The sequence below is a fragment of the Cryptomeria japonica genome, unplaced genomic scaffold, assembly GCF_030272615.1.
Source record: "Cryptomeria japonica unplaced genomic scaffold, Sugi_1.0 HiC_scaffold_1814, whole genome shotgun sequence".
Classification (NCBI taxonomy): domain Eukaryota; kingdom Viridiplantae; phylum Streptophyta; class Pinopsida; order Cupressales; family Cupressaceae; genus Cryptomeria; species Cryptomeria japonica.
The window spans coordinates 1,697-15,233 of record NW_026730096.1 but is presented as its reverse complement, the minus strand read 5'-3'; the positions used below and the strand labels follow the sequence as shown (position 1 = coordinate 15,233).

General features: G+C 62.5%; 2 non-coding genes across 2 annotated transcripts; both read left to right on the top strand.

Annotated features, from left to right (window-relative positions):
• Positions 1 to 4,292: 4,292 nt before the first annotated feature.
• LOC131873471 (5S ribosomal RNA) lies at positions 4,293 to 4,411 on the top strand. Its single transcript, XR_009371411.1, has one exon. It is a non-coding gene; the product is annotated as a 5S ribosomal RNA (ribosomal RNA).
• A 7,804-nt stretch (positions 4,412 to 12,215) lies between these two features.
• Positions 12,216 to 12,334, top strand: LOC131873470 (5S ribosomal RNA). Its single transcript, XR_009371410.1, has one exon. It is a non-coding gene; the product is annotated as a 5S ribosomal RNA (ribosomal RNA).
• The last annotated feature ends 1,203 nt before the right edge of the window (positions 12,335 to 13,537 follow it).

Sequence of the window (13,537 nt, the reverse complement as noted above, 5' to 3'; positions counted from 1 at the left end):
CCGGGCTCCGACTTCGTGCACGCCATGGTGCCCACCGCGGCGAAGGTGCACGCGAGGTGCGCACCCGGGGCAAACCGGGCTCCGACTTCGTGCACGCCGCACCTTGGAGCACACTTCGGAGCGCTCCTTGGTGCGCACCATGGTGCCCACCAGGGCGCGCAACCCAGCCAAGGTGTGCGCACCAAGGTGCACGCGAGGTGCGCACCCGGGGCAAACCGGGGTCCGACTTCGTGCACGCCGCACCTTGGAGCACACATCGGAGCGCTCCCAGGTTCGCACCAGCGTTGCGCACCTTTGATGCGCTGCCTTCACTAATTTCCAGAAAAGGCAAAAAAAAACGATATTTTAAAATTTCCGTTCTGAAAGATAGTGAAAAAAACGGAACGCGGGTGCCATCTTGAGCCCTTCCTGGTGCGCAGCCCAGGCAAGTTGTGCGCACCAAGGTGCCCACCCTGGCGGAGGTGCGCGCCCGGGGCAAACCGGGCTCCGACTTCGTGCACTGCATGGTGCCCACCAAGGCGCGCAACCCAGCCAAGGTGCCCACCGCAGCGAAGGTGCACGCGAGGTGCACACCCGGGGCAAACCGGGCTCCGACTTCGTGCACGCCGCACCTTGGAGCACACTTCAGAGCGCTCCTTGGTGCGCACCAGGGCGCGCAACCCAGCCGAGGTGCCCACCCCGGCGAAGGTGCACGCGAGGTGCGCACCCGGGGCAAACCGGGCTCCGACTTCGTGCACGCCATGGTGCCCACCGCGGCGAAGGTGCGCACCCGGGGCAAACCGGGCTCCGACTTCGTGCACGCCGCACCTTGGAGCACACTTCGGAGCGCTCCTTGGTGCGCACCATGGTGCCCACCAGGCCGCGCAACCCAGCCAAGGTGTGCGCACCAAGGTGCACGCGAGGTGCGCACCCGGGGCAAACCGGGGTCCGACTTCGTGCACGCCGCACCTTGGAGCACACATCGGGGCGCTCCCGGGTTCGCACCGGCGTTGCGCACCGTGGTGGGCACCTCGGAGCACACCAAGGTGGGCAGCGAGGTGCGCACCTTTGATGCGATGCCTTCACTAATTTCCATAAAAGGCAAAAAAAAAACGAGATTTTAAAATTTCCGTTTTGAAAGATAGTGAGAAAAAGGGAATGCTGGTGCCATCTTGAGCCCGCCCTGGTGCGCAGCCCAGCCAAGGTTTGCGCACCAAGGTGCCCACCCTGGCGAAGGTGCGCGCCCGGGCAATTAACCCAACTTCCAACTTCGCGCGCGCCAGGGTGGGAGCGCACCCAACAACCGGGCCTGGGAAGAGCCAATGCGAGAAACCCCACCAAACTCTCTGACAAAAAAAGAGGGGGCGCTCCAGTAACCCCGCTTCGGAGCGCACCCTGGGCAAACCCAGCCAAGGTGCCCACCCCGGCCAAGGTGCAGGCGAGGTGCGCACCCGGGGCAAACCGGGCTCCGACAACGTGCACGCCGCACCTTGGAGCACACTTCGTAGCGCTCCCGGGTGCGCACCTCAGAGCACACCAAGGTGGGCAGCGAGGTGCGCACCTTTGATGCGCTGCCTTCACTAATTTCCAGAAAAGGCAAAAAAAAAAGGAGATTTTAAAATTTCCGTTTTGAAAGATAGTGAAAAAAACGGAACGCGCGTGCCATCTTGAGCCCGCCCTGGTGCGCAGCCCAGGTAAGGTGCCACCCTGGCAAAGGTGCGCACCCGGGCAATTAACCCTACTTCCGACTTCGTGCGCGCCAGGGTGGCAACCGGGCCTCGGAAGAGCCAATGCGAGAAACCCCACCAAACGCTCCGACAAAAAAAGAGGCGGCGCTCCAATAACCCCGCTTCGGAGCGCAGCCGGGGCAAACCAAGCCAAGGTGCCCACCCCGACGAAGGTGCACGCGAGGTGCGCACCCGGGGCAAACCGGGCTCCGACAACGTGCACGCAGCACCTTGGAGCACACTTCGAAGCACTCCCGGGTGCCCACCGGCGTTGCGCACCGTGGTGGGCAGCGAGGTGCGCACCTTTGATGCGCTGCCTTCACTAATTTCCAGAAAAAGGCAAAAAAAAATGAGATTTTAAAATTTCCGTTTTGAAAGATAGTGAAAAAAAAGGAACGCGGGTGCCATCTTGAGCCCGCCCTGGTGCGCAGCCCAGGCAAGGCATGCGCACCAAGGTGCCCACCCGAGGTGCACACCCGGGGCAAACCGGGCTCCGACTTCGTGCAGGCCGCACCTTGGAGCACACTTCGGAGCGCTCCTTGGTGCGCACCATGGTGCCCACCAGGGCGCACCCGAGGCAAACCGGGCTCCGACTTCGTGCACGCCGCACCTTGGAGCACACATCGGAGCGCTCCCAGGTTCGCACCAGCGTTGCGCACCTTTGATGCGCTGCCTTCACTAATTTCCAGAAAAGGCAAAAAAAAACGATATTTTAAAATTTCCGTTCTGAAAGATAGTGAAAAAAACGGAACGCGGGTGCCATCTTGAGCCCTTCCTGATGCGCAGCCCAGGCAAGTTGTGCGCACCAAGGTGCCCACCCTGGCGGAGGTGCGCGCCCGGGGCAAACCGGGCTCCGACTTCGTGCACTGCATGGTGCCCACCAAGGCGCGCAACCCAGCCAAGGTGCCCACCGCAGCGAAGGTGCACGCGAGGTGCGCACCCGAGGTGCACACCCGGGGCAAACCGGGCTCCGACTTCGTGCACGCCGCACCTTGGAGCACACTTCAGAGCGCTCCTTGGTACGCACCAGGGCGCGCAACCCAGCCAAGGTGCTCACCCCGGCGAAGGTGCACGCGAGGTGCGCACCCGGGGCAAACCGGGCTCGGACTTCGTGCACGCCGCACCTTGGAGCACACATCGGAGCGCTCCCGGGTTCGCACCAGCATTGCGCACCTTTGATGCGCTGCCTTCACTAATTTCCAGAAAAGGCAAAAAAAAGAAAAAAATGAGATTTTAAAATTTCCGTTTTGAAAGATAGTGAAAAAAACGGAACGCGGGTGCCATCTTGAGCCCGCCCTGGTGTGCAGCCCAGGCAAGTTGTGCGCACCAAGGCACCCACCCTGGCCAAGGTGGGTCACGGGGTGGGTCCTAGGGTGGGTAACGGGGTGGGTACTAAGGTGCGTGCCAAGGTGGGTCATAGGGTGGGTGCCAAGGTGGGCACCAGGGTGGGTGTGCACCAACCCTAGCCAGGGTAGGTCACGGGGTGGTTGTCGGGGTGGGCGTCAAGGAGCCAAGGTGGGTGGCAAGTAGCCAAGTTGCGTGCCAAGGTGGGTGTCGGGGTGGGTGCCAAGGATCCAAGGTGGGTGCCAAGGAACCAAGGTGGGTGTCTGGGTGGGTGCCGAGGTGGGAGCCAGGGTGGGTCCCAAGGTGAGTGCAAAGGTGGGTGCCAGGGTCAAGGTGAGTGCCAATGTGGGTTCCAAGGTGCCAGGGTCAGGGTGAGTGCCAATGTGGGTTCAAAGGTGCTAAGTTGGGTGCGAGGTTGGGTGCGAGGGTGGGTGGGTGCCAAGGTGTGCTAGGTGGAAGCCCGGGTGGGTCGGCATCCCATGGGTGTCGAGTTGGGTGCCTGATGGGTGCTTCTTGTCAAGTTTTAGTCGTCGGGACTCATTTCGAGCCTTAGAGGTCGTTTCTTGTCCGGTTGCCCTGTCTTCGACCTGGGAACCCAATTTTGGTCCTCGGGTCCCATTTTTTTTTGTCTCGCATCCCACTTTTGGCCTGTGGCCTTTTCGGGGTCGATTCTCGTTTTGGGCATCAGAGCATGTTTCTTCTCCTAAAACCCAATATTTGTTTATTAAGTCTCGGAACACATTTTTGTTCTCGTGGACCCATCATGGGTCTTGGAACGCATTTGTGGTCCTTGGGTCCCATTTTGCATCCCGAAACTTGTGTTTTGGTGCTTGATCCCTATTTTGGGTGCCCACCTTGCACCAAGTGCGCACCCGGGGCAAACCGAGCGCCTTGGTGCACCGGGGCAAGATCGAGCGTGCACCCGAGGCGCCCCGAACATGCACCAAGGTGCACTCGGCCCACATGTGAGCGCAGGTCGTTGCGCCCGAGGTGGTGTGTGGGCACCGCGTTGCAGACGGGACACTGCACGCACACGACGCCCCCTCCAGGTGCACGCACGTAGGCCGGGCCGGGTGCACACCCGACGCCCTAGCAAGGTGCGCGCACCCGGGCAGGGCTCACACTTGGCGAACGGGGCGCACTTCGCGAGGGAGGGTGTGCACCTCGACGGGGGTGGGTGGCCGGGGTGGATTCGCACGTGGGTCGCGGTTTGCTAAGTACACACTGCGACAAGCTCATAACGGGTGCGATCATACCAGCGTTAGTGCACCGGATCCCATCAGAACTCCGCAGTTAAGCGCGCTTGGGCCGGAGTAGTACTGGGATGGGTGACCTCCCGGGAAGTCCCGGTGTTGCACCCTTTTTTAGTTTTTCGCCGGGCGTCGCAATGCTATTTGAATAAACCTTTTGCCCGTTTGCGTTCTCGTCGGGGCCGGGCCGGGCCGGGGTGCGCTGCCCGCACTACCGCGCGCGCGGGGGCGACACCGAGCGCGCACCCGAGGCGCCCCGAGCACACAGGCCACGGTGCAACCCGGGCGTTGTGCGCGCACCCCGGTGCGCCCGAGGTGCTGCGCGCGCACCCAGGTGAAATCGGTGTGCACCTCGGCCAGTGCGCGCTCGGTCGAGTCGCGCACGTTGGCCAAGGTGCACGGTGATGTTTCTTACTCTAAGGTTCCGCACCAGACGCCCGGGACAGGTGAGCGAAGCTGGGCGGGGCCGGGTGCGCGGCCGGGGCAGGTGCACGCAGCTGGAGAGAGCTTTGGAGCACACTTCGGAGCGCACCAATGATGCGCTCCATTCAAAAGTTTCCTGAAAAGGCAAAAAAAGTTGAGATTATAGAATTTCCCACTTGAGAGATTGTAAAAAAAAAAAATTTAAAATGAAGGAAACGCGGGTGCCAAGGTGTGCGCAGCCCAGCCAAGGTGTGCGCACCAAGGCGCCCACCCTGGCGAAGGTGCACGCAAGGTGCGCACCCGAGGCAAACCGGACAATTAACCCAACTTTCGACTTCGCGCGCACCTTGGAGCGCACTTCGGAGCGCTCCTTGGTGCGCACCAATCTTGGGCACCTCGGAGTGCACCATGGCGCCCACCAAGGTGCGCACCCGGGGCAAACCGAGCTCCGACTTCGTGCGCACCTTGGAGCGCACGAAAGGTGCGCACCATGGCGCCCACCAAGGTGCGCAGCCCAGCCAAGGCGTGCGCATCAAGGTGCGCACCCTGGCGAAGGTGCGCACCCGGGGCAAACCGAGCTCCGACTTCGTGCGCACCTTGGAGCGCACAAAAGGTGCGCAACCCAGCCAAGGTGTGCGCACCCCGGTCAAACCGAGCTCCGAATCGTGCGCACCAGAGGTGCACGCCATCGTGCGCACCTTGGAGCACACTTCGGAGCCCTCCTTGGTGCGCGCCGATGTTGCGCACCTCGGAGCGCACCCGGGGAAAACAATGCAATTAACCCGACTTTCGACTTCGTGGGCACCTCGGAGCGCTCTCGGGTTCGCACCTCGGAGCACACCGAGGTGCGCACCTTTGATGCGCTGCCTTCACCAATTTCCAGAAAAGGCAAGAAAACATTGAGAAGGTGTGCGCACCGAGGTGCCCACCCTGGCGAAGGTGCACGCGAGGTGCGCACCCGGGGCAAACCGGGCTCCGACTTCGTGCACGCCGCACCTTGGAGCACACTTCGGAGCGCTCCTTGGTGCGCACCAGGGCGCGCAACCCAGCCGAGGTGCCCACCCCGGCGAAGGTGCACGCGAGGTGCGCACCCGGGGCAAACCGGGCTCCGACTTCGTGCACGCCATGGTGCCCACCGCGGCGAAGGTGCACGCGAGGTGCGCACCCGGGGCAAACCGGGCTCCGACTTCGTGCACGCCGCACCTTGGAGCACACTTCGGAGCGCTCCTTGGTGCGCACCATGGTGCCCACCAGGGCGCGCAACCCCGCCGAAGGTGCACGCGAGGTGCGCACCCGGGGCAAACCGGGCTCCGACTTCGTGCACGCCGCACCTTGGAGCACACTTCGGAGCGCTCCTTGGTGCGCACCATGGTGCCCACCAGGGCGCGCAACCCCGCCGAAGGTGCACGCGAGGTGCGCACCCGGGGCAAACCGGGCTCCGACTTCGTGCACGCCATGGTGCGCACCGCGGCGAAGGTGCGCACCCGGGGCAAACCGGGCTCCGACTTCGTGCACGCCGCACCTTGGAGCACACTTCGGAGCGCTCCTTGGTGCGCACCAGGGCGCGCAACCCAGCCGAGGTGCCCACCCCGGCGAAGGTGCACGCGAGGTGCGTACCCGGGGCAAACCGGGCTCCGACTTCGTGCACGCCGCACCTTGGAGCACACTTCGGAGCGCTCCTTGGTGCGCACCATGGTGCCCACCAGGCCGCGCAACCCAGCCAAGGTGTGCGCACCAAGGTGCACGCGAGGTGCGCACCCGGGGCAAACCGGGGTCCGACTTCGTGCACGCCGCACCTTGGAGCACACATCGGGGCGCTCCCGGGTTCGCACCGGCGTTGCGCACCGTGGTGGGCACCTCGGAGCACACCAAGGTGGGCAGCGAGGTGCGCACCTTTGATGCGATGCCTTCACTAATTTCCATAAAAGGCAAAAAAAAAACGAGATTTTAAAATTTCCGTTTTGAAAGATAGTGAGAAAAAGGGAATGCTGGTGCCATCTTGAGCCCGCCCTGGTGCGCAGCCCAGCCAAGGTGTGCGCACCAAGGTGCCCACCCTGGCGAAGGTGCGCGCCCGGGCAATTAACCCAACTTCCAACTTCGCGCGCGCCAGGGTGGGAGCGCACCCAACAACCGGGCCTGGGAAGAGCCAATGCGAGAAACCCCACCAAACGCTCTGACAAAAAAAGAGGGGGCGCTCCAGTAACCCCGCTTCGGAGCGCACCCTGGGCAAACCCAGCCAAGGTGCCCACCCCGGCCAAGGTGCAGGCGAGGTGCGCACCCGGGGCAAACCGGGCTCCGACAACGTGCACGCCGCACCTTGGAGCACACTTCGTAGCGCTCCCGGGTGCGCACCTCAGAGCACACCAAGGTGGGCAGCGAGGTGCGCACCTTTGATGCGCTGCCTTCACTAATTTCCAGAAAAGGCAAAAAAAAAAGGAGATTTTAAAATTTCCGTTTTGAAAGATAGTGAAAAAAACGGAACGCGCGTGCCATCTTGAGCCCGCCCTGGTGCGCAGCCCAGGTAAGGTGCCCACCCTGGCAAAGGTGCGCACCCGGGCAATTAACCCTACTTCCGACTTCGTGCGCGCCAGGGTGGCAACCGGGCCTCGGAAGAGCCAATGCGAGAAACCCCACCAAACGCTCCGACAAAAAAAGAGGCGGCGCTCCAATAACCCCGCTTCGGAGCGCAGCCGGGGCAAACCCAGCCAAGGTGCCCACCCCGACGAAGGTGCACGCGAGGTGCGCACCCGGGGCAAACCGGGCTCCGACAACGTGCACGCAGCACCTTGGAGCACACTTCGAAGCACTCCCGGGTGCCCACCGGCGTTGCGCACCGTGGTGGGCAGCGAGGTGCGCACCTTTGATGCGCTGCCTTCACTAATTTCCAGAAAAAGGCAAAAAAAAATGAGATTTTAAAATTTCCGTTTTGAAAGATAGTGAAAAAAAAGGAACGCGGGTGCCATCTTGAGCCCGCCCTGGTGCGCAGCCCAGGCAAGGCATGCGCACCAAGGTGCCCACCCGAGGTGCACACCCGGGGCAAACCGGGCTCCGACTTCGTGCAGGCCGCACCTTGGAGCACACTTCGGAGCGCTCCTTGGTGCGCACCATGGTGCCCACCAGGGCGCGCAACCCAGCCAAGGTCTGCACACTAAGGTGCCCACCCCGGCGAAGGTGCACGCGAGGTGCGCACCCGGGGCAAACCGGGCTCCGACTTCGTGCACGCCATGGTGCCCACCGCGGCGAAGGTGCACGCGAGGTGCGCACCCGGGGCAAACCGGGCTCCGACTTCGTGCACGCCGCACCTTGGAGCACACTTCGGAGCGCTCCTTGGTGCGCACCATGGTGCCCACCAGGGCGCGCAACCCAGCCAAGGTGTGCGCACCAAGGTGCACGCGAGGTGCGCACCCGGGGCAAACCGGGGTCCGACTTCGTGCACGCCGCACCTTGGAGCACACATCGGAGCGCTCCCAGGTTCGCACCAGCGTTGCGCACCTTTGATGCGCTGCCTTCACTAATTTCCAGAAAAGGCAAAAAAAAACGATATTTTAAAATTTCCGTTCTGAAAGATAGTGAAAAAAACGGAACGCGGGTGCCATCTTGAGCCCTTCCTGGTGCGCAGCCCAGGCAAGTTGTGCGCACCAAGGTGCCCACCCTGGCGGAGGTGCGCGCCCGGGGCAAACCGGGCTCCGACTTCGTGCACTGCATGGTGCCCACCAAGGCGCGCAACCCAGCCAAGGTGCCCACCGCAGCGAAGGTGCACGCGAGGTGCACACCCGGGGCAAACCGGGCTCCGACTTCGTGCACGCCGCACCTTGGAGCACACTTCAGAGCGCTCCTTGGTGCGCACCAGGGCGCGCAACCCAGCCGAGGTGCCCACCCCGGCGAAGGTGCACGCGAGGTGCGCACCCGGGGCAAACCGGGCTCCGACTTCGTGCACGCCATGGTGCCCACCGCGGCGAAGGTGCGCACCCGGGGCAAACCGGGCTCCGACTTCGTGCACGCCGCACCTTGGAGCACACTTCGGAGCGCTCCTTGGTGCGCACCATGGTGCCCACCAGGCCGCGCAACCCAGCCAAGGTGTGCGCACCAAGGTGCACGCGAGGTGCGCACCCGGGGCAAACCGGGGTCCGACTTCGTGCACGCCGCACCTTGGAGCACACATCGGGGCGCTCCCGGGTTCGCACCGGCGTTGCGCACCGTGGTGGGCACCTCGGAGCACACCAAGGTGGGCAGCGAGGTGCGCACCTTTGATGCGATGCCTTCACTAATTTCCATAAAAGGCAAAAAAAAAACGAGATTTTAAAATTTCCGTTTTGAAAGATAGTGAGAAAAAGGGAATGCTGGTGCCATCTTGAGCCCGCCCTGGTGCGCAGCCCAGCCAAGGTTTGCGCACCAAGGTGCCCACCCTGGCGAAGGTGCGCGCCCGGGCAATTAACCCAACTTCCAACTTCGCGCGCGCCAGGGTGGGAGCGCACCCAACAACCGGGCCTGGGAAGAGCCAATGCGAGAAACCCCACCAAACTCTCTGACAAAAAAAGAGGGGGCGCTCCAGTAACCCCGCTTCGGAGCGCACCCTGGGCAAACCCAGCCAAGGTGCCCACCCCGGCCAAGGTGCAGGCGAGGTGCGCACCCGGGGCAAACCGGGCTCCGACAACGTGCACGCCGCACCTTGGAGCACACTTCGTAGCGCTCCCGGGTGCGCACCTCAGAGCACACCAAGGTGGGCAGCGAGGTGCGCACCTTTGATGCGCTGCCTTCACTAATTTCCAGAAAAGGCAAAAAAAAAAGGAGATTTTAAAATTTCCGTTTTGAAAGATAGTGAAAAAAACGGAACGCGCGTGCCATCTTGAGCCCGCCCTGGTGCGCAGCCCAGGTAAGGTGCCACCCTGGCAAAGGTGCGCACCCGGGCAATTAACCCTACTTCCGACTTCGTGCGCGCCAGGGTGGCAACCGGGCCTCGGAAGAGCCAATGCGAGAAACCCCACCAAACGCTCCGACAAAAAAAGAGGCGGCGCTCCAATAACCCCGCTTCGGAGCGCAGCCGGGGCAAACCAAGCCAAGGTGCCCACCCCGACGAAGGTGCACGCGAGGTGCGCACCCGGGGCAAACCGGGCTCCGACAACGTGCACGCAGCACCTTGGAGCACACTTCGAAGCACTCCCGGGTGCCCACCGGCGTTGCGCACCGTGGTGGGCAGCGAGGTGCGCACCTTTGATGCGCTGCCTTCACTAATTTCCAGAAAAAGGCAAAAAAAAATGAGATTTTAAAATTTCCGTTTTGAAAGATAGTGAAAAAAAAGGAACGCGGGTGCCATCTTGAGCCCGCCCTGGTGCGCAGCCCAGGCAAGGCATGCGCACCAAGGTGCCCACCCGAGGTGCACACCCGGGGCAAACCGGGCTCCGACTTCGTGCAGGCCGCACCTTGGAGCACACTTCGGAGCGCTCCTTGGTGCGCACCATGGTGCCCACCAGGGCGCACCCGAGGCAAACCGGGCTCCGACTTCGTGCACGCCGCACCTTGGAGCACACATCGGAGCGCTCCCAGGTTCGCACCAGCGTTGCGCACCTTTGATGCGCTGCCTTCACTAATTTCCAGAAAAGGCAAAAAAAAACGATATTTTAAAATTTCCGTTCTGAAAGATAGTGAAAAAAACGGAACGCGGGTGCCATCTTGAGCCCTTCCTGATGCGCAGCCCAGGCAAGTTGTGCGCACCAAGGTGCCCACCCTGGCGGAGGTGCGCGCCCGGGGCAAACCGGGCTCCGACTTCGTGCACTGCATGGTGCCCACCAAGGCGCGCAACCCAGCCAAGGTGCCCACCGCAGCGAAGGTGCACGCGAGGTGCGCACCCGAGGTGCACACCCGGGGCAAACCGGGCTCCGACTTCGTGCACGCCGCACCTTGGAGCACACTTCAGAGCGCTCCTTGGTACGCACCAGGGCGCGCAACCCAGCCAAGGTGCTCACCCCGGCGAAGGTGCACGCGAGGTGCGCACCCGGGGCAAACCGGGCTCGGACTTCGTGCACGCCGCACCTTGGAGCACACATCGGAGCGCTCCCGGGTTCGCACCAGCATTGCGCACCTTTGATGCGCTGCCTTCACTAATTTCCAGAAAAGGCAAAAAAAAGAAAAAAATGAGATTTTAAAATTTCCGTTTTGAAAGATAGTGAAAAAAACGGAACGCGGGTGCCATCTTGAGCCCGCCCTGGTGTGCAGCCCAGGCAAGTTGTGCGCACCAAGGCACCCACCCTGGCCAAGGTGGGTCACGGGGTGGGTCCTAGGGTGGGTAACGGGGTGGGTACTAAGGTGCGTGCCAAGGTGGGTCATAGGGTGGGTGCCAAGGTGGGCACCAGGGTGGGTGTGCACCAACCCTAGCCAGGGTAGGTCACGGGGTGGTTGTCGGGGTGGGCGTCAAGGAGCCAAGGTGGGTGGCAAGTAGCCAAGTTGCGTGCCAAGGTGGGTGTCGGGGTGGGTGCCAAGGATCCAAGGTGGGTGCCAAGGAACCAAGGTGGGTGTCTGGGTGGGTGCCGAGGTGGGAGCCAGGGTGGGTCCCAAGGTGAGTGCAAAGGTGGGTGCCAGGGTCAAGGTGAGTGCCAATGTGGGTTCCAAGGTGCCAGGGTCAGGGTGAGTGCCAATGTGGGTTCAAAGGTGCTAAGTTGGGTGCGAGGTTGGGTGCGAGGGTGGGTGGGTGCCAAGGTGTGCTAGGTGGAAGCCCGGGTGGGTCGGCATCCCATGGGTGTCGAGTTGGGTGCCTGATGGGTGCTTCTTGTCAAGTTTTAGTCGTCGGGACTCATTTCGAGCCTTAGAGGTCGTTTCTTGTCCGGTTGCCCTGTCTTCGACCTGGGAACCCAATTTTGGTCCTCGGGTCCCATTTTTTTTTGTCTCGCATCCCACTTTTGGCCTGTGGCCTTTTCGGGGTCGATTCTCGTTTTGGGCATCAGAGCATGTTTCTTCTCCTAAAACCCAATATTTGTTTATTAAGTCTCGGAACACATTTTTGTTCTCGTGGACCCATCATGGGTCTTGGAACGCATTTGTGGTCCTTGGGTCCCATTTTGCATCCCGAAACTTGTGTTTTGGTGCTTGATCCCTATTTTGGGTGCCCACCTTGCACCAAGTGCGCACCCGGGGCAAACCGAGCGCCTTGGTGCACCGGGGCAAGATCGAGCGTGCACCCGAGGCGCCCCGAACATGCACCAAGGTGCACTCGGCCCACATGTGAGCGCAGGTCGTTGCGCCCGAGGTGGTGTGTGGGCACCGCGTTGCAGACGGGACACTGCACGCACACGACGCCCCCTCCAGGTGCACGCACGTAGGCCGGGCCGGGTGCACACCCGACGCCCTAGCAAGGTGCGCGCACCCGGGCAGGGCTCACACTTGGCGAACGGGGCGCACTTCGCGAGGGAGGGTGTGCACCTCGACGGGGGTGGGTGGCCGGGGTGGATTCGCACGTGGGTCGCGGTTTGCTAAGTACACACTGCGACAAGCTCATAACGGGTGCGATCATACCAGCGTTAGTGCACCGGATCCCATCAGAACTCCGCAGTTAAGCGCGCTTGGGCCGGAGTAGTACTGGGATGGGTGACCTCCCGGGAAGTCCCGGTGTTGCACCCTTTTTTAGTTTTTCGCCGGGCGTCGCAATGCTATTTGAATAAACCTTTTGCCCGTTTGCGTTCTCGTCGGGGCCGGGCCGGGCCGGGGTGCGCTGCCCGCACTACCGCGCGCGCGGGGGCGACACCGAGCGCGCACCCGAGGCGCCCCGAGCACACAGGCCACGGTGCAACCCGGGCGTTGTGCGCGCACCCCGGTGCGCCCGAGGTGCTGCGCGCGCACCCAGGTGAAATCGGTGTGCACCTCGGCCAGTGCGCGCTCGGTCGAGTCGCGCACAGTTGGCCAAGGTGCACGGTGATGTTTCTTACTCTAAGGTTCCGCACCAGACGCCCGGGACAGGTGAGCGAAGCTGGGCGGGGGCCGGGGTGCGCGGCCGGGGCAGGTGCACGCAGCTGGAGTGAGCTTTGGAGCACACTTCGGAGCGCACCAATGATGCGCTCCATTCAAAAGTTTCCTGAAAAGGCAAAAAAAGTTGAGATTATAGAATTTCCCACTTGAGAGATTGTAAAAAAAAAAAATTTAAAATGAAGGAAACGCGGGTGCCAAGGTGTGCGCAGCCCAGCCAAGGTGTGCGCACCTAGGGCGCCCACCCTGGCGAAGGTGCACGCAAGGTGCGCACCCGAGGCAAACCGGACAATTAACCCAACTTTCGACTTCGCGCGCACCTTGGAGCGCACTTCGGAGCGCTCCTTGGTGCGCACCAATCTTGGGCACCTCGGAGTGCACCATGGCGCCCACCAAGGTGCGCACCCGGGGCAAACCGAGCTCCGACTTCGTGCGCACCTTGGAGCGCGTACGAAAGGTGCGCACCATGGCGCCCCACCAAGGTGCGCAGCCCAGCCCAAGGCCTGTGCGCATCAAGGTGCGCACCCTGGCGAAGGTGCGCACCCGGGGCAAACCGAGCTCCGACTTCGTGCGCACCTTGGAGCGCACAAAAGGTGCGAAACCCAGCCAAGGTGTGCGCACCCCGGTCAAACCGAGCTCCGAATCGTGCGCACCAGAGGTGCACGCCATCGTGCGCACCTTGGAGCACACTTCGGAGCCCTCCTTGGTGCGCGCCGATGTTGCGCACCTCGGAGCGCACCCGGGGAAAACAATGCAATTAACCCGACTTTCGACTTCGTGGGCACCTCAGAGCGCTCTCGGGTTCGCACCTCGGAGCACACCGAGGTGCGCACCTTTGATGCGCTGCCTTCACCAATTTCC